This window comes from Mobula hypostoma, chromosome 4 (genome assembly GCF_963921235.1).
Source record: "Mobula hypostoma chromosome 4, sMobHyp1.1, whole genome shotgun sequence".
In the NCBI taxonomy this organism is placed as follows: Eukaryota; Metazoa; Chordata; class Chondrichthyes; order Myliobatiformes; family Myliobatidae; genus Mobula; species Mobula hypostoma.
In genome coordinates this window covers 45,671,796-45,690,902 of record NC_086100.1, presented here as the reverse complement: position 1 = coordinate 45,690,902, position 19,107 = coordinate 45,671,796, and positions in this window count along the sequence as shown.

The window sequence follows — 19,107 nt, the reverse complement described above, 5'->3', positions numbered from 1 at the left end:
ACAAATCATTGGGTATATTTAAAGTGGATATTGATAGATTCTTGATTAGTTAGGACATCAAATGTTACTGGGAGAAGGCAGAAGGAAGGAGATAATAAATCAACCATGATGGAATGGCAGAGCAGACTTGATGGGATGAGTGGCCTAATTCTGCTCCTATGTCTTGTGGGCTTATGGCCTTATAATAGTTTTATTTTACACAGTATTACACCTGAAAGATAAGTAAATTTCTTCTCTAGAAAAAAAAGAATCATTTTTATTTGTTCACATTTGTTGTGCACTTGTCTCTAGCATACATTTATTCTGTATTGCTAATTGCTTCCTGAACCAATCAGTTTGTTAGGCACTTTCACCTGTAATTAGTACCCAACAGAAATAGTTGGATACGTAATTAGTAGTCATACCAATTGTACCTTCTGGTCAAGATGACGCCAGCAAATGACTCCTGAGGTGACACCTTCCAGATAATAAACCTCTCCAATTATTTCAAGTTTTCGATGCCCTCTGCTTGTTCTTTTTGTGCTGTTTGTGTTACTGAAACTGTTGGAGTCTGTGACGTACAGTTTGGAACTCATCAAAACACTCAGCATGATGCTGTGTCCGGAAAGCTTCTACATAAAGATTAGAGACTGGGGAGGGGGGTTGAAAAGGACTAAGAACACAAGCTGACTCGTGGAAAAGACCAGAGATGAGTCATGAACAACTCCATCTCAAAGTGACGAGGAAGATTTTGAAGCATTGACGTGATACTGAAGATGGCAGCAATCGCTCCTAACAGAGGCCACTGGGGAGACAGCAATCAACAGTCGGATCAGCACATTTGGGCCTGGATCAGCGGTGTATAAATCCAGGTCAGCAGTCACTCTTTACAGAAGGACTGGGTTCATGCAGTCGCTCTCCTTGTATGCAGACAAAAAGATGTTTCCTATATTCCGAGACTTATATCATTATTGGACCATACTTTACATTGGTTTCCTTCAGTTTTCAGGTATTTTCTTTCTCATGGCTGATTGGCAGGTGGGTGATCTGTTAATTTTTGGTGTGTAGAGGGGTAGGGTTGAAGGTTTTGATGCTACTGTCACTGTTCTTTTCTGCAAGTGAGGGTTTGGGGGATTGTTATTGTCAATGCTTTTTTTCTATGAGTGAGGGGGTCGGGGAATGTTATTGTTGCTGATTTTTTATGCAGGGCAGGAGGTGGGGGGTTTTGGGGTCTGCAAGTTTTGTTTCTTTTCTTTTTCGTGTTGGGGGGAGTTGATTCTTACATCAACTCCATTTCCATATTTCATGGCTATTTGAAGAAGATGAATATCAGAGTCGTATTATACATTTATATTTTGACAATAAAAATGAACCTTTGAACCTTTTATTTTAATATAATCCTTAACACCATCTTAGAGGAAAGCATTGGTCATTTGTCCAAATATCTCCATCTGAGTCTTCAAATCAAATATTGATTGGTATTCTCATATGAAACAATTAAATATGCTTTATTTCGTTAATGTGTTAAGTGAAAGCTGAGATTGCATAACAAATATCTTTTCAATTAAAATGAAATAAAATACATAATTATCTAGATTAAATACATTTTAGTATTTTGAAAGATTGCAACTCCTAATATTAAAATTTATATTCTGTATATCTACATCTATTTATGTAACTAATCTTATCAGTTACACAATCTTATTTCATGAAACAAATTACAGCCTTTGTCTAGATTTTCAAGAGAAGGTTTATTTTGTTTGTGATATATCATTTATGATGATTATCATATCTTTTAGGCAGGCTACCTCAATCATAAATATCAATATAAATGCTGGTTCATTGGAGATAACAGTGCGTCCAAATTTTCAAATTCTTTATCTTATCTAAAGCAGAAGTTCCATTAAATATTCTTAAGGTATGCAAGCTGCAACAGAAGGTTGAAAAATTTGTCGAACTAAAACTTCCTGATGAGAATTTTAAGAATTCCATTTAATTTTTAACCAGTCCAAGGATTAAACTGGAATAGTTCCACTTCTACAATCTGCCTTGCTGGTGATATCATGGCACAATTGAAATATGCAAATACAGTTGCAAATGCTCACCATTATATAACAATGTTTTCAATAGCATCACTAATTCTTTAGTGTATAATGACACGGTAGCATAGTGGTTAACACAGCACTCCAGGTTCATTCCCGTCACTGTTAGTAAGGAGTTTGTACATTCTCCCCATGACCACGTGAGCTCCCTCTGGATGCTCCGAATTTCCTCTATAGTCCAAATGTGTACTGGCTGGTAGGTTATTTGGCCATTATAAATGGTTCTGTGATTAGGTTAGGGTTAAATCATGTGTTTTTGGACAGCTTGTCTCAAAGGACCAGAAGGGCCTTTACTGTGTTGTATCACAATAAATAAATCAATACATATATTAATTAATAAAGTATCGCATTATAGTGACAGCTAATAATTAGTTTATTCCTGGAGTAATAATCCATCTTCTGAAAATATAGAGACACTTTTCTTATCAATTTCCCTTTCTATATACTATCCTGAATTTCCAGTTTTCTACAATTACATGCAACTGATGTCATTGCTACTAACCCTTGGACACAATTAAAGGCAGGCTTTAGAACTAAGACTGCTTTCATGCCACTAAGTAAATCGTAATATACACTTTGCATACTACAAAGCTCTTTTTAAAATCATGAATACAGCTGAATAGGATTCGCTATAGTTACTTCAAAAGGAAGACACCTGAAATAAAGAATGCTCTTACAAAGCGCTGTTGACAGATATGGACACAAAATTCTTTAGTTTAAACCTATAATTGCCAGCCTTCATACTCACAACATCAAAGGATTTACATTTAAAAGACTGGAGCAAGGTTTCATCATACTGAAATATAAAAGTTAAATGAGTATTTTCCTTGATATACTGTACCTGTGAAATGTAAGCTGCAGTCATGGGGATAGCCAAATTTTCACAATATGTCTCAAGCATACACTTGTGTCTAATCATGCATTCAGCTTGATAGGATTGATCCTGGGATACATATTGGTGCTATAGAAAAGCAAGATAATCTACTAACAAAAGGTACTTATTCTGTGAACATATCACAGATAAGTTGCTGAAAACTGACAACACAACTTCAAGGCTTGCTCACTTTCAAGCCAATGAATACAAAAAGTGAGTCATTTCTGTATGCGATGAAGCCAACAATATTCAATTTGTAATAATGGCAACTTGCACAAAGTGGTTAATTTTGAAATGACCACTGGTGATGTTAATTATGTTAAATGTTGCTGATTTTTTTTAAGGTTCTTTTATCATTCATTCACAAAATTTCAAAAAAGACATGCAATACCCTAATGGTTCAATAAGGTGATGAGTGATGCAAAGAGAAATAGACCTAGGTTTGGCTCTTCTCTTGCCTTGCCATTATTTCTTTCCTCTTAGCTGTCATAATGTATTTCAGGGGCTATGTACCTGAGATAGAAACTGGTTTTAATAATTTATTCATTCCTCACATGCTGATGTCCTGAGCATAAGCTAGCATTTAATGTTCATCGGCAATTCTGACGTGGCTCCGACATTAATGGTAGCCACTGGAGAAATATATCAAACAGAAAGGACATTTAAGAAGCCACAGTCTGCCAATGTCATGATAGTTTCAGAAGATGAAAATGTACTCTATCTGTGAAATGTTCACATATATCAATTTACAATATATTTCTAAATATCTTAAGCATACAATGTGTGATTTCATTGCAAAATGTATCACCCCTGCAATGAGAAATAATTGCACTATTTATCTTCTCAGCACCAATGCTCCAGTTATTGATTCAATCCTTCGCACTCAGAGCACAGAAATGTCAAACTTTTTATTTGGCTCCTCATCAACACTTGATAAACTCCTGGGAGAAAATTTGGCACCAAGGGACCCACCTGTATAACCATACTAACATGACATCCATAACCTTTATTTTCCTTGGTTATTTTTCAGACATATTAGAATAAGCCTACTTAACAACAGACTTGAATTTCAGAGAAACCTGAATGGAAAGCTGTTAACAGATTAAGAATTAATGAGGGGCTATGTGTTAAAATAAGGAAATTAATTTAACTTAATTATGATAAACATTCAAATGTTTGCAGTACATCATTTAAATCCCTAAATGTATTTAGAACTTATACATCCTAAAACATAAAATTATTACTGTCTCTAAAGCGTGCTTGCAGGAGGGACATCTCTTTACTTGAGCTACAACTTTAAACAGATCAAAAGTTATTTTCTAGCAAAACTACATGAAAAGAAGGTATTTGAAATAATGTAGTTATCGTTGAGTCCATGACTATGTTACTCTGCATTCTTCTGAATTTTATGCTAAGGACATGATAACTAAATTATGTAAATGTAGCACTTTGTTTAATCCAGAGTACAAAATGCTGGAAACACTCAGCAGGCATGACTGAATATGTGGAGATAACAGAGCACTGCAAGTTAAGACTCTTCATCAGAATAAATTTGCAGTGGCACAGTGTGTACTTTCATGCATTCCATTTAAAATTGATGGCATTTCACAGAAAAAAAACATGGAGAGCAGAGAACAACAACCTAGGTGTTTACTAATGAAATATAATTCTATAAAAGCTTTAAAATTAAAATTTCAAACAATATTTACACTGATAAAACAACTGTCACATAGTCCTTTAAAAATATAAACAATCCATTCTCTTGTACACCTGTAACTAAAATATTGCATGACAATCTTCTGTTAGAGCAGATGTTTATGAAAATCAACTGCCATGATATGAGGGGATAGTAAAAAGACAGATTAAATAAAGGTTAAGGTTCAAAGTAAATGTATTATCAAAGTACATGTATGTCACCATATACTTCCCTGAGATTCATTTTCTTGCAGATATTTAGGGGGAACAAAGAATTACAGTAGAATCAATGAAAGACCACACACAAACAAAAACTGACGAACAACCAATGTGGAAAGAAGACAAAGTGTGCATGTACAATAGAAAACTAATTAATTAATTAATTAATAGAAATAAAGAAATAAATAATGCTGAAAACTTGAGTTCTGGTCCTCAACTGGGAATCAGTTCAGTGTCGACATGAGTGAAGTTATCCACACTAGTTCAGAAGCCTGATGGCTGAATGATAATAACTGTTCCCGAACCTGGTGGTGTGAAACTTAGAGCAAGATGAGTGAATAGCCTGGCTGGTGGGAGTTCTTGATGATGGATGCTGCTTTCTTGTGGCAGTGCTCCTTGTAGCTGTGCTCAATGGTGAGGAGAACTTTATGCGGGCTGTAATGGACCGTATTCACCATTTGTAGTATTTTCCATTCAATTGCATTGGTGTTTCCATACCAGGCCATCATTCAACAGTTGATAAACTCTCCGCCCCACATCTATGGTAGTTTGTCAAAGTTTTCTATGACATGCCAAATCTGCACAAACTTCTAAGAAAGTAAAGGCATTGCCATGATTTTGTTGAAATGGCACTTATGTGCTGGTCCCAGGACAGGTGCTCTCATATGATACTATCAAGGAATTAAAATTTTCTGACCCTCTCCGCCTCCAATCTCCAAATGAGGACTGGGTCATTAATTCCATTTCTTTCTCCTGTAATCAATAATCAGCTCTTTATTTTTACTGATACCGAGTGAGAGGCCTTTGTTGTGGCACTACTCAGCCATATTTTCAATCTCCCTCCTATATGCTGATTTGTCATCACCTTTGAGTCGGTCTACAACAGTAGTGTCATCATCAAACTTAAGTATGGCATTGGAGCTGTACTTAGCCTTATATTCATAAGTATAAAGCGAGTAGAGCAGAGGACTAAGCACCCAGTCTTGATGTGCACCTGTGCTGATGGAAATTGTGGAGGAGATGTTGCCAATCCAAACTGATTGGGGTTTGCAAGTGAGTGAAGTGAGGATCCATTTGTACAAGGAGGTATTGAGGACAAAGTCTTGAAGTTCATTGAGGAGATGATGGCCTTGAAAGCCAAGCTGTAGTCCATAAGACCATAAGACTATATGACATAGGAGCAGAATTAGGCCATTCAGCCCATTGATTCTGCTCCACCCTTCCATCAGGGCTGATCCTGGATCCCACTCAACCCCATACACCTTCCTTCTCTTTCTTTTTAAATCTTTTTATTGAGTAAGTATACAAAAAAGGTAAGCCATATAAACATTAATACAATGTTAAAGTATAATAAAATTCCAAAAGATATCAATACCAAAAAAAATACTACAAACAATGTAATTAAAACATAAGAAACCAAGATAACATAATAGTATACTAAATTTTATATATATCAATGGAAAAAAAAGAAAAAAAAACCAAAAAAAAAACCCACCGTGCAGCTAACTAAAAGCAAGGCAAAGCAATGGGCTAACTTGAAACCAAACAGAGTTAAACTTAAAATCACGTCCTCAATCCCGACCTCCATTAAAAACAGTGAAAAAAAAACAAGAAGGGTAAATATTACATTAAATGAAAATATCGAATAAAAGGTCCCCAAATCTGTTCAAATTTAAATGAAGAATCATAAAGGTTACTTCTAATTTTCTCCAAATTCAAACATAAAATCGTCTGAGAAAACCAAAAAAAGGTAGTTGGAGCATTAAGCTCTTTCCAACGTTGTAAAATACATCTTTTCGCCATTAAAGTAAGAAATGCAATCATTCTACGGGCTGAAGGGGAAAGATTACTAGAAATTTTAGGTAGTCCAAAGATAGCAGTAATAGGGTGAGGAGAGATATCTATATTTAATACCTTAGAAATAATATTGAAAATATCTCTCCAAAAAGTTTCCAAAGTAGGGCAAGACCAAAACATATGAGTTAAAGAGGCTATCTGCCCCGAACATCTATCACAGAAAGGATTAATATGCGAGTAAAAACGCGCTAACTTATCTTTGGACATATGTGCTCTATGAACCACTTTAAATTGAATTAGGGAATGTTTAGCACAAATAGAGGAAGTATTAACTAATTGTAAAATCTGCCCCCAATCATCCACAGAAATGGTAAGCCCCAATTCCTGTTCCCAATCTACCCTAATCTTATCAAATGGAGCTTTCCTAAGTTTCATAATAATATTATAAATCATAGCCGATGCACCTTTCTGACATGGATTAAGGTTAATTATCGAATCTAAAATATATGTAGGAGGAAGCATTGGAAAGGAAGAAAGTATAGTACTTAGGAAATTTCTAACTTGTAAATATCTAAAAAAATGTATTCTTGATAAGTTATATTTATTAGATAATTGTTCAAAAGACATAAGGGAACCATCTAAAAATAAATCCAAAAACCGTAAAATACCCTTAGTCTTCCAAGTTTGAAAAGCGCGATCCGTAAAAGAGGGAGGAAAAAATATGTTACCTAAAATAGGAATCGCTAACCCGAATTGATTAAGATCAAAAAATTTTCTGAATTGAAACCAAATACGCAAAGCATATTTAACTATCGGGTTAGAGACCTGCTTAAGACGTTTCGAATCAAAAGGGAGAGAGGAGCCTAAAATAGAACCAAGTATATAACCCTGAACAGATTGTAATTCCAATGCTACCCATTTAGGAATAGATAGTATGTCCTGGTCAAGTAACCAAAATTTCATATGTCGAATATTAATAGCCCAATAATAGAATCTAAAGTTAGGTAATGCTAAACCTCCATCTCTCTTAGCTTTCTGTAAATGTATTTTACCCAGTCTCGGATTCTTATTCTGCCAAATAAATGAAGAAATTTTAGAGTCAACTTTATCAAAAAAAGATTTTGGAACGAAAATTGGTAATGCCTGAAACACATATAAAAATTTTGGCAAAAAAAACATCTTAACTGCATTAATACGACCAATCAAAGTTAAATATAAGGGAAACCATTTAGATGAAAGTTGAGTAATATGGTCTATTAATGGTAAAAAGTTAGTCTTAAATAAATCTTTGTATTTACGAGTAATTTTAATCCCAAGATATGAAAAGTAATTATTAATCAATTTAAATGGAAATTTATAATATAAGGGAAGATGTTTATTAATCGGAAAAAGTTCACTCTTACTAAGATTTAATTTATAACCTGAGAAAAGACCAAATTGTGCTAATAACTCTAAAACAGCAGGAATGGATTTCTCAGGATTAGAAATATATAAAAGTAAATCATCAGCATAGAGTGATAATTTATGGGACTTTAATCCCTGAGTTATCCCAGTAATATTTGAAGATTCTCGAATAGCAATTGCAAGAGGTTCTAATGCAATATCAAATAATAGGGGACTAAGAGGACAGCCTTGTCGAGTACCACGAAAGAGAGGAAAAAAAGGTGAGTTTAAAGAGTTAGTACGAACCGAGGCTACAGGGGAGTGATATAACAGTTTAATCCAGGATATAAATTTCAAGCTAAAATTAAACATTTCAAGCACCTTAAATAAATAAGGCCATTCTACTCTATCAAAAGCTTTCTCGGCATCTAAAGAAATAACACACTCAGGAACATTTTGTGAGGGAGTATAAACGATATTTAACAATGTACGAATATTATAAAAAGAGTAACGACCTTTAATAAGACCCGTTTGGTCTTCCGAAATAATAGAAGGAAGTACTTTTTCTAGTCTATTTGCTAATAACTTAGAAAAAACTTTAGAATCAACATTTAATAAAGATATTGGTCTATAAGATGCACATTGAGCAGGTCTTTATCCTTCTTTAGTATTAGAGAAATTGATGCTCTATTAAAAGATTCAGGAAGTTTACCAAATTTCAAAGAAGCCTCAAAAACCCTACAGAGCCAAGGAATCAATAAAGAAGCAAAATATTTATAAAATTCAACGGTAAACCCATCAGGGCCAGGAGCTTTCCCCAGATTCACAGAAAAAATAACATTCTTAATCTCATCCATTGTAATGGAAGTATCTAATAAAGAAGACATATCCTGTGAAATCTGAGGGAAGTCTAACTTATCTAAAAAATCATTCATATATTTAGAATCTCGAGGAGACTCTGATTGATATAAAGAAGAATAAAAATCACAAAAGGTTTGATTAATCCCCACATGATCCAGTATCAATCGATCATTTTGGTTATAAATCTGATTGATTTGAGATTTAACATAATTAGATTTCAATTGATTAGCCAGCAGCTTGCCAATTTTGTCACTGTGAACATAAAAGTCACTTCTTGTTTTCTTTAATTGGTTTACAATCGAGGACGAGAGTAGTAAACTGTGTTCCATTTGAAGTTCAGTTCTTTGTTTGTATAACTCCTCAGAAGGAGCCATAACATATTTCTTATCAATTTCTTTAATCTTGTCCACAATTGCCATCTCCTCCTGCTTCTGTTTCTTCCTCAAAGCAACAGAATACGAAATAATCTGACCCCGAATATAGGCTTTAAAAGTGTCCCAAAGAGTGTTAACCGAAATATCTTCTGTATGGTTAATTGTAAAAAAAAGCTCAATCTGTTCATTCATAAAATTAACAAAGTCCGAGTCCTGAAGCAACAGCGAATTAAAACGCCATTGTCTATTATTTGGTATATTGGCCATAATTTCAATAGAAAGCTTAAGTGGAGCATGATCCGAAATGGTTATAGAATCATAATCACATTTAATCACTGAAGGAATAAGACGAGAATCAATGAAAAAATAATCAATTCTTGAATAGGAATGATGAACATGTGAAAAGAAGGAAAAATCTTTTTCCTGAGGATGCAGAAAACGCCAAATGTCCGTCGACCCAGAATCAGAAAAGAAAAAATTAATCAGATTTGCAGATTTATTAGGTAAAGTCCGTAAAGGAGCCGAACGGTCCAAAGCTGGAGACAAACAGGTATTAAGATCTCCGCCCCAGATCAATGAAAACTCGTTCAAATTCGGAAACTGATCAAACAATGATTTATAAAATTCCGGACAATCCATATTAGGAGCATAAACATTAACCAAAACTACTTTTTTATTAAATAGTAAACCACTAACCAATAAAAATCTACCATTCGGATCAGAGATAATATCCTGTTGTATAAAAGTAACTGAAGAATCTATAAAAATAGAGACGCCTCGAATCTTAGCATTGGAGTTCGAATGAAATTGTTGTTCCTTCCAGAATTTGAAAAAACGTAGTCTGTCCCCCCTCCGTACATGGGTCTCTTGTAAAAATAAAATTTGTGCTTTAAGTCTCCGGAACACTTTAAAAACTTTTTTCCTTTTAATAGGATGATTAAGACCGTTAGTATTCCAGGAGACAAAATTAATAATAGACTCCATAAATCCTAAAGTCAACCCACAACAAGGAGGATTGACGATAGGCGCGACCAACAAACCCGGAGAGGAAACAGAACATACAAAAGATACCGGGAAAAAGGACGCAACCAGTACTTCAATAATGTATATAGCCCAAAGAGAAACAAACTAAAACGTGAAGCCCCTCCCACCACCCCTTGCCCCAAGACCCCAAGGCAAAATCTAAAGCAGACCCGCCAGAAAGAAGCAAGCGCTAAAACTACCCCCATGACTTCCGGTATACGCTCCCTAAAAAAAAAGGTATAAATATGAAAAGGATCAGCTAATTGTAAAACAGTAAAAAAGTAAAAAAAAAGGTAGCTCAATTAAAATACACACAGAACAGAACAAAAGCCGGAAAATATATATAAAAAAAAAACCACAATAAACCTCAAACCCATGAATAGACACAGCAACAAGAAAAAATAAGATTATTGACATAAAGTGGTTATAAAAAGCAAAACAGAATAAAATTTAAAAAAAACTACAAAATTTAAGGCCACACAGGAAATACGTAAGATGACAAAAGGGAAGTACCCACCCAGAATCCCCTGGGAAAAGAAAGAAATGACGCAGTTAAAAAGAAAGTTTAACAACCATATTAAGAAATCAAAAATAAACTTTTCTGCCCAAATAGGGCACGAAAAAGTTAAAACCAACCAATTCACAGCCTCCGATCAACGGAGATAATTAAAAAAAGGCAATTAAGATGTTGAAGATGAAAGTTGATCCAGATAACTCTGGGCATCCGATGGAGAATCAAAAAAATGAAGGGCTCCATCTGACATGCGAATCCTTAGACGTGCAGGGTACAGCAGCGCTGGTCTTAAATCCATTTTATAGAATTCCGACATCACAGATCTGTAGCGAACCCGTTGGTCCCAGATTGGTTTACTGAAATCTTCCACGAATCGGAACTTAAGATCCGAAAAATCAATGAAACCTTTAGATCGAGCGAATCGAAACAGTCTCTCCTTGTCTTGAAAATAATGAAAACGTAAGATAACATGCCTAGGTCTATCTGACCTAAACGAGTATGATGGGATTCTGTGAACACGATCCAGAAGCGGTGGTTGGTCAGGAAATACAGTAGGGAATGCATCTTTTAAAAGTTGAGAAAAATATTTCATGGGGTTGTTAGATTCCACAGCTTCCCTCACCCCGATCATTCGTAAATTCTGCCGTCGCATTCTAGATTCCAAGTCAGAGTTTTTAAAAGTCAAAAAGTCAAGTTTCTTCTTCATTACATTAATTGTTTCTTCGATTTTCCCCATCTTAAGCTCACTTTGTTGCGCGAATTTTTGAAGATCAGATATAGCCGACTGATGTTCCGCAATACATGTTTGCATCTTATCAATTAAATCGGCAATTTTCTGGAAATTAGTTGAGATTTCCGTATGAATCAGGTCTTTAACAGGGCCTGCAATTTCCGTACGAATCATCTCCCTAACAGAGGTTGAAATTTCCCTCTGAATTAACTCCGATATCGCTTTCAAAGTCACCGGTGATTCAGTCGGGGGGAAATCCGTAGCTTTCGGTTTAACCGGAGGTTTACCATCCTTGCCGTTTTTCCCGTTCTTAGACATAGCAGATCTAAGTATCATCCAATTGTCGGAGAATTCAGTTTAATTCAAAGTATTGTAAGAATTGATGCCTTAATGGTTAATTAAAGTATAGCTGACCATAGAGAAAAAAAACTCAGAGGTAATGGAGCGAGTCAAGAACGCGACTTCACTCCATGAGCGCTACCGGAAGTCCCCCACACACCTTCCTTCTCACCATATTTTGATGCCTGACCAATCGGGAAACTATGGACTTCCACTTTAAATATATCCACGGACTTGGGCCCCACTAGTCTGTAGCAGAGCATTCCACAAATTCAGTGCTCTCTAGCTAGAAAAGTTCTTCCTTACCTCTGTTCTAAAAGATCACCCTTCAATTTTGAGGCTGTGCCCTTTATTTCTCGGTACCCCCATTATAAGAAACATCCTCACTACATCCACTCGATCTAGTCCTTTCAACAATTGGTCGGTTTCAATGAGATCCCCTGCATTCTTCTAAATTCCAGTGAGTACAGGCCCAAAGCTGCCAAACGCTTCTCATATATTAACCCCATTCATTCCCAGAACTATCCTAGTGAACCTTCACGGGATTCTCGCCAATGACAACACATCCTTTCTGAGATGTGGGACTCAAAACCATTGACAATACTCCAAGGGTAGCCTGACAGTGTCTCATAAAGGCTCAGTGCTAACTTCTTGCTTTTATACTCTATTCCCCTTGAAATAAATGCCAACATTGTATTTGCCTTCTTTACCACAGACTCAACCTGTAAATTAACCTTCTGAGAGTCTTGCACAAGGACTTCTAAGACCCTCTGCACATGGGATGTTTGAGTTTACTCCCCATTTAGATAATAGTCTGAACAATTGTTCCTTTTACCAAAGTGCATTATCGTACATTTCCTAGTCATGAAGAGCATAGTCAATGTTGAGGAAGAGCACCTTCACTGTCCAGATGTTCCAGGGTTGAGTGAAATGCCAACTAAATGGCATCTGCTGTTGATCTGTTGTGATGATAGGCAAATTGGAGTGGGTCCAAGTCACTTCTCAGGCAAGATTTGGCATGATTTATAACCAACTTCTCAATGAACTTCATCACAGTGAATGTAAGTGCTATTGGATGACAGTCATTGAGGCAGGTTCCATGTTCTTCCTGAGCACTGGTAGGAATGACTGAAGCCTGCTTAAAGCCAGTTTGCATCTCCGAGTACCGAAGCAAGAGGTTAAAAATGTCAGTCAGCACTTCAGCAGTTAATTACCACAGATCTTCAGTACTCAGCCACTGTCTGAGCCATGGGTTCAGCCTCCTGAAGGATGCTCTCACATCGGCCTCAGAGACTGAAGTCACAGGGTGGTTGTGGGCTGTGGGAGCTCATGAAGGTGCCTATGTGTTTTGTCAGTCAAATCGAGCATAAACGACATTGAGCCTACCAGGGAGCAAAAATAAGACTGAACATGTGATCAAACATGGAAAAAAAAACATAGATGCTGGAAATCCAAGCAACAAACACAAAATGCTGGAGGAACTCAGCAGGCCAGGCAGCACCTATGGAAAAGAGTAAACAGTCGACGTTTCATGATGAAGGGTCTCGGCTGGAAATGTCGAATGTTAACATAGATGTCTTCATAGATTCTGCCTGGCCTGTTTAGTTCCATGAGCACTTCTATGTGTTGCTTCAACATGTGATCAGTCAGCTTTTTTTCCAATGAATTATATAAAGAATATCTGAAAAGGATGTTAGTGGCTTAATAGTCCCTGCATCAAAAGTCAGAATTTTGAAACTGCACTGCATGTTTGACAAAAAAACATTATTCTTACATTCCAAGGGCACTTGGAGACCTTGGCTTGTGAAAAGGCATTACAAATTGACTGTAATTGGCAAACTTCACGTAACAATCATTCATGCCAACTGCTTACAAAACAAATCAGTTCCTTCCTGTCATCAAAACCGTCAAAAAGCAATAAGCATGTTAGGTAGCTGCATCAGAACATTTATTTGTAGACCTAAGTTGCACAGCGGATTACATGCTGTGATATTAATAAGAAAAGCTCCAATTTGTAGTTAGATTTTTTCCTTCCTAGTGAGGTGCCAGATAACATTATTTGTGAATGCATCAAAGATATTCACAGGACACAGAAACTGATAGAATTCCATGGTTTTCTTATTGATGATGTTTAACAGTAAAATACTGAAGACTGTGCAGTGTTTAAAAAAATAAACTGAACTCCTAACATCTTTCTCTGTATAGATGGCGCCTGACTTACGAGTTTCTGTTTGTATTAGAGATTTCCAAATTCTGCAGTTTCACTTTGGTAAGAAGCTAAAGGGGCAAGTGGTTAATGTCTTTACAGAATTCTCACCTTCTGAAATGGACATGTGGAAATCTGTGCAACACACACAAAACTCTGGAGGAAGTCAGCAGGCTAGGCAGCATCTGTGGAAAAGAGTACAGTTGACGTTTTGGGCCGAGACCCTTCAGCAGGATTTGAAACATTGACTGTACTTTTTTCCATAGATGATGCCTGGCCTGCTGAGTTCCTCCAGCATTTTGTGTGTGTTGGTTGGACTTCCTGAAACTGCGGTTTTCTCTTGTTTGTGATGAGGAAATGTGTAATCCCCAAATGATACTCTTCAAGTATCAAACTAAGCCAGGAGCATCATCAAACTATATAATAGTGCAGGCTCCTCAGCTTTTCCTAAACTTATGTCTCAATTCATAATGACAGATAGGTTACTGAAACATAACAAATGTTTCACCGGACCAGGCTTCCTAAGTCCAATTGTTCTGCACTTCAGTAGTTACAGATTTATCTTGATGAGCAAAGCCAAGGTATATTAATTTCCTGCATTAGAATACACAAAATCAAATGGAAATATAGTGTAAAACTGGGTGATTAGCTATAAAGTTCCACTCCTGTACTAAGCTCGAGTCTAGAGCACAGTACGTGGATCCCTATTAGCCAAGCTACAGTGGAGGGATTCCCATCTATCCTAGTGACACCTTCTCTTTGGTAGCAAATGTCTAGCGGGAATCTGCTCCGTTAGGCAGATGAACCCTCACCCATAAGACGTGGCTGAAAATTTTGGCTGCTGCATAGTGCAGGATGATATCCAGAAAATCCACATGAGGAGCAAAAATAATTTTGAAAGATTCTGAAGCGTAACTGATGACCAATATGCTCTTAAATAGTTAAGACCCTTTTCTGATGTTGACCTAAATCATAGAGTTAAATTATCACAATTCTCCCAAAGTACTTCAAATCAATTACACATATTTTCTTAGTAATGCCATTTATAGAATAATTGCAGTAACAGTCAATTATATGATCTATACTTATTAAATTGTATAGTTTGTGTGATTGTTTCACACATCATTTAAATGTCTCAGTCGTGTGGTCATGGCATTTAATTAAAGTCTGAGTTAATAATTACTTTTTACACCTTACACATCTGGAAATTATTAAATGCTTTAACAAAGAAAATCAAACAGTGGATGTTAGATAATAACTATTTTTATCAACTTAAATGTCATACATAATTTCACTCTATCTCCAGATACTAATTTTCAAAAGGGTGTCTGTTATATAAGACTTCGTATAAACCAGGACAAGTTACACATCTTTCTCAAAGCCTGCTGTGATGCTGACTTTGAATCTTACTTTGGTTGGGTTATAAAATCTGTTAACAATTTCCCTTGAGCATTGAGCTTTGTTTGTAACATGGTCTTGCTTTCTAATCAGAGTCCTATGTATAAAACTGTTCCCACTAAAATTGTTAAAACAGAACGCAGAACAGTACACTGCAGTAGCAGGCCCCTCCGCCCACAATGTTGTGCCAGACAAATTAAATAAAAAATCAGATGCTCGTCTAAACTAATCCCTTCTGCCACATAATGCTCATGCTCTTTCATTTCTTGTTCATTGCTGTGCCTAGAGCAAGAGGTAAACGAACTTCTAAGAGCCAAAAAAATGTGAGCCAATAGAATTCAAAGTTCAGCTGAAGGGGTAGCTAATCAGGACCGAGGCAAGGGAACTACACAGCACAAACACTCAGAGAGAAACACCAACCGCTGTGCTCTGAGGATGTCACTTCAACTGGCGATGAAACCTCTGCAAGCTGTGCTGTACTTTTCTACGTTCTATGTTCTGTTCTAAGCTAATTGCCAAGTTTGGCCAACACTGCAACATCAAATGCCTCAGCTGGAGCTACAGATATTCACCACCATCCTGAACACCTCTATCATATTTGCTTCCACATTACCCCAGAGAATACATCCTAGAAATCCTCCACACTCTGCAGAAAAAAAACTTGCTCTGCACATCTCCACTCTCAGCTTAAATTAATGTTTTCTGTTATTAGGCATTTCATTTCAACCCTGGGGAAAAGATACTGTTGTCTGTCTGTGCCACTTATATTCTTGCTAAACTCGATCAGATCTCCCCTTAGCCTCAGACTCCACCGTTCTAGAGAAAACAACCTAAGTATGTCTAACCTGTCATTTTACCACATGCTTTCTAATCCAGGCGGACTCTTGATAAACTTCTTCTCCACCCTTCCCAAAGATTCCTATAATGGAACAACCAGAACTGAATATAATACTCCAGATGCAGCATAACTAGAGTTTTATAAAACTGCAACATCTCAAATCTTGAACTCAATTCCTTGACTAATAAAAGCAAACATAACAATACTCCTTCTTTACCACCATATCAACCTGTGTAGCCACTTTCAGGAAGTTATCCCAAGATCCCTCTGCTATTCCAGTTTGTCAAGGATATTGCCAGTAACACTGTATTGCTCCTTTACGTTTGATCTCCAAAGATGCAAGATTTCATATTTGGTTGGGTTATATCAAACATATTAACATAACGTTAAATAAAATTGATTTATGAAAGTTTCATTTTTCATGATTCCTTATAACATGGAAGGGCAAAATTCAGACCTTCCTTGACAAATCTAAGCCTGAACTCAGAATAAGTTCCCATTGTAAGTCAAAATTCCCCTCTTATTTCCCCACAATCTATAGTTCCTTCAGTCCATAACAACGTTGCCCTAATTCTCCTACCACCCACTTACACTGGGTGCAATTTATATGAGCTAATTAATCCACCAATCAGCATATCCTTGAGTTATGGGAGGAAACCAGAGCACCTGGGGGAAAACTCATGTGGTCACAGGAAAAATGTGCACTTTAGCCTTACCTTGATCAAATGTATATTTAGCACTCTGTAAGGTCCTTTAAAAGATAATTAAAAATCGTGCCTGTTGCTTCCTGGTAACATGTGTGTGAAAAGTCTGTGATGTGATTGACTCCTCAGCTAACACGATGACAGCAGGAATCGGAAAAGGTGGAATTCTCACCTCGGAGCTCTCTAGTTCATTGTGGAGAGTGTTCTTCAAGGTCAGCACAAATCGTTCTTTCACCACTGACCAAAAATCCTACACTGTAATTTTCCTATCTGTTGACCATCTGCAAAAAAATAACATGATTAATAAATGCTGTACACAGTACTGAACCAAGAGTCATGGAAAGTTCTGGTTGCAGATAATATAGTAAGCTTTCACCAGAGGCAAAGATTCAAATTCCTTGACAGACCAACATTTTATAACAGATTAATGATAAAATTCTCAGAATATGAAAATAAAGTGCTACCTCAAATATAAGATCTGAAAACAGGATCTTGATGGTGATGACAAAATGGATATGAAAATATTCATATGATTGATAAGTACCAAGTTGTTCAGCTCTGAACTAATTAGCTGACATACACACATGAAACAAATTCAATGTTACTTATGCATATTTCTTATCGTAACTTATAGTATATTTTATGCATTGCACTGTACTACTGCTGCAAAACAACAGATTTCACAACATATGTCTGTGATAATAAACCTGATTCTAATTCTGAAACAGAGTATCTAAAAAACAGCAGGGAATTTTGAGGGAATAACAGCCAAAGGCATCTCTGTGATTAACTATAATGCTGATTCATTGAATACAATGATTATTTTCTGTCTAAAAATGATTCATACAAAGTACTGGACCTCGTTTGCCAGGGTATAAAACATCACTGTTTATGTTTTCATCTACTGTGCTCATTCCACTACATGTATTTGACTTAGTAGTTGACAAAAGTACATTGCCACGGCCGAAAGGACAATGGTGCATTGCTGTGGCCAGAAGGATGAAGGTACATTGCCATGGCTGGAGAGAAGGCAGGAGGGGGCTCTCCAGGCCATGCTGAAACACAGAGGAATGAGAACCTTCTTCCCTGCACCTTGTTAGCAAACGTGTAGTCACTGGAGAACAAAATTAAGGACCAGAGGGCAGTACTGGCGCATTGAAGGGAAATTAGAAATTGTTGTGTTCTGTGGTTTACTGATACATGGCTTACTCAGAGTATGCCAGATATAGCAATGAGACATGTATGTTTCTCGATACACAGAATGGAATGAACTGCTGATTCGGAAAAGGCAAATGGTGGAGGTGTGTGACTCATGATAAACTCTCAGTAGTGTTCTGATGTAGCAAGTTTGCCTTACTCGTGTTCCCCCAACCTTGAACACCTAATGAATAAATGCCGGCTGTTCTATTTAACAAGAGAATTCTCCTCCATAATCCTGAACGCAGATTACATACCAGCAACAGTATCTCAAGCCAACAAGTGCTTGAGATACTGCATGATGCCATCATAAAACAAGAAACAGTCCACCCCAACACATTTCATATCATAGTCAAGGATTTCAATGAGGCTCGTTTGAAGAAATCCCTGACCAATTAACATCATGAGTGATTAGATTTCCTGAAATGCAGTCTTGACATGAAAGAGTAGGCATTCCCGATCTTAATATAACAGTGGTCTCATGTGTTGGGACCACTGGTGCTACGGGTTATATGTTGATGGTAATATGTTATATGTTGATGATTTGGAAGATGGAATTGATGGCCTTGTTGTAAAGTTTGTAGAAGATGTGAAGATAGGTGGAGAGGTATATAGTTTTGAGGAAATAGAGAGGCTACAGAAGGAGTTAGACAGATTAGGAGAATGGACAAAGAAATGGCAGATAGAGTACAGAGTCAGGAAATGTATGGTCATGCACTTTGGTAGAAGAAATGAAGGGGTTGACTATTTTCTAAATGGACTGGAAATACAAAAAACTGAGACACAAATGGACTTGAGAGTCCTTGCGCAGGATTTCCGAAAGGTTAATTTGCTGGTTGAGTCTGTGGTGAAGAAGGCAAACACAATGTTAGCA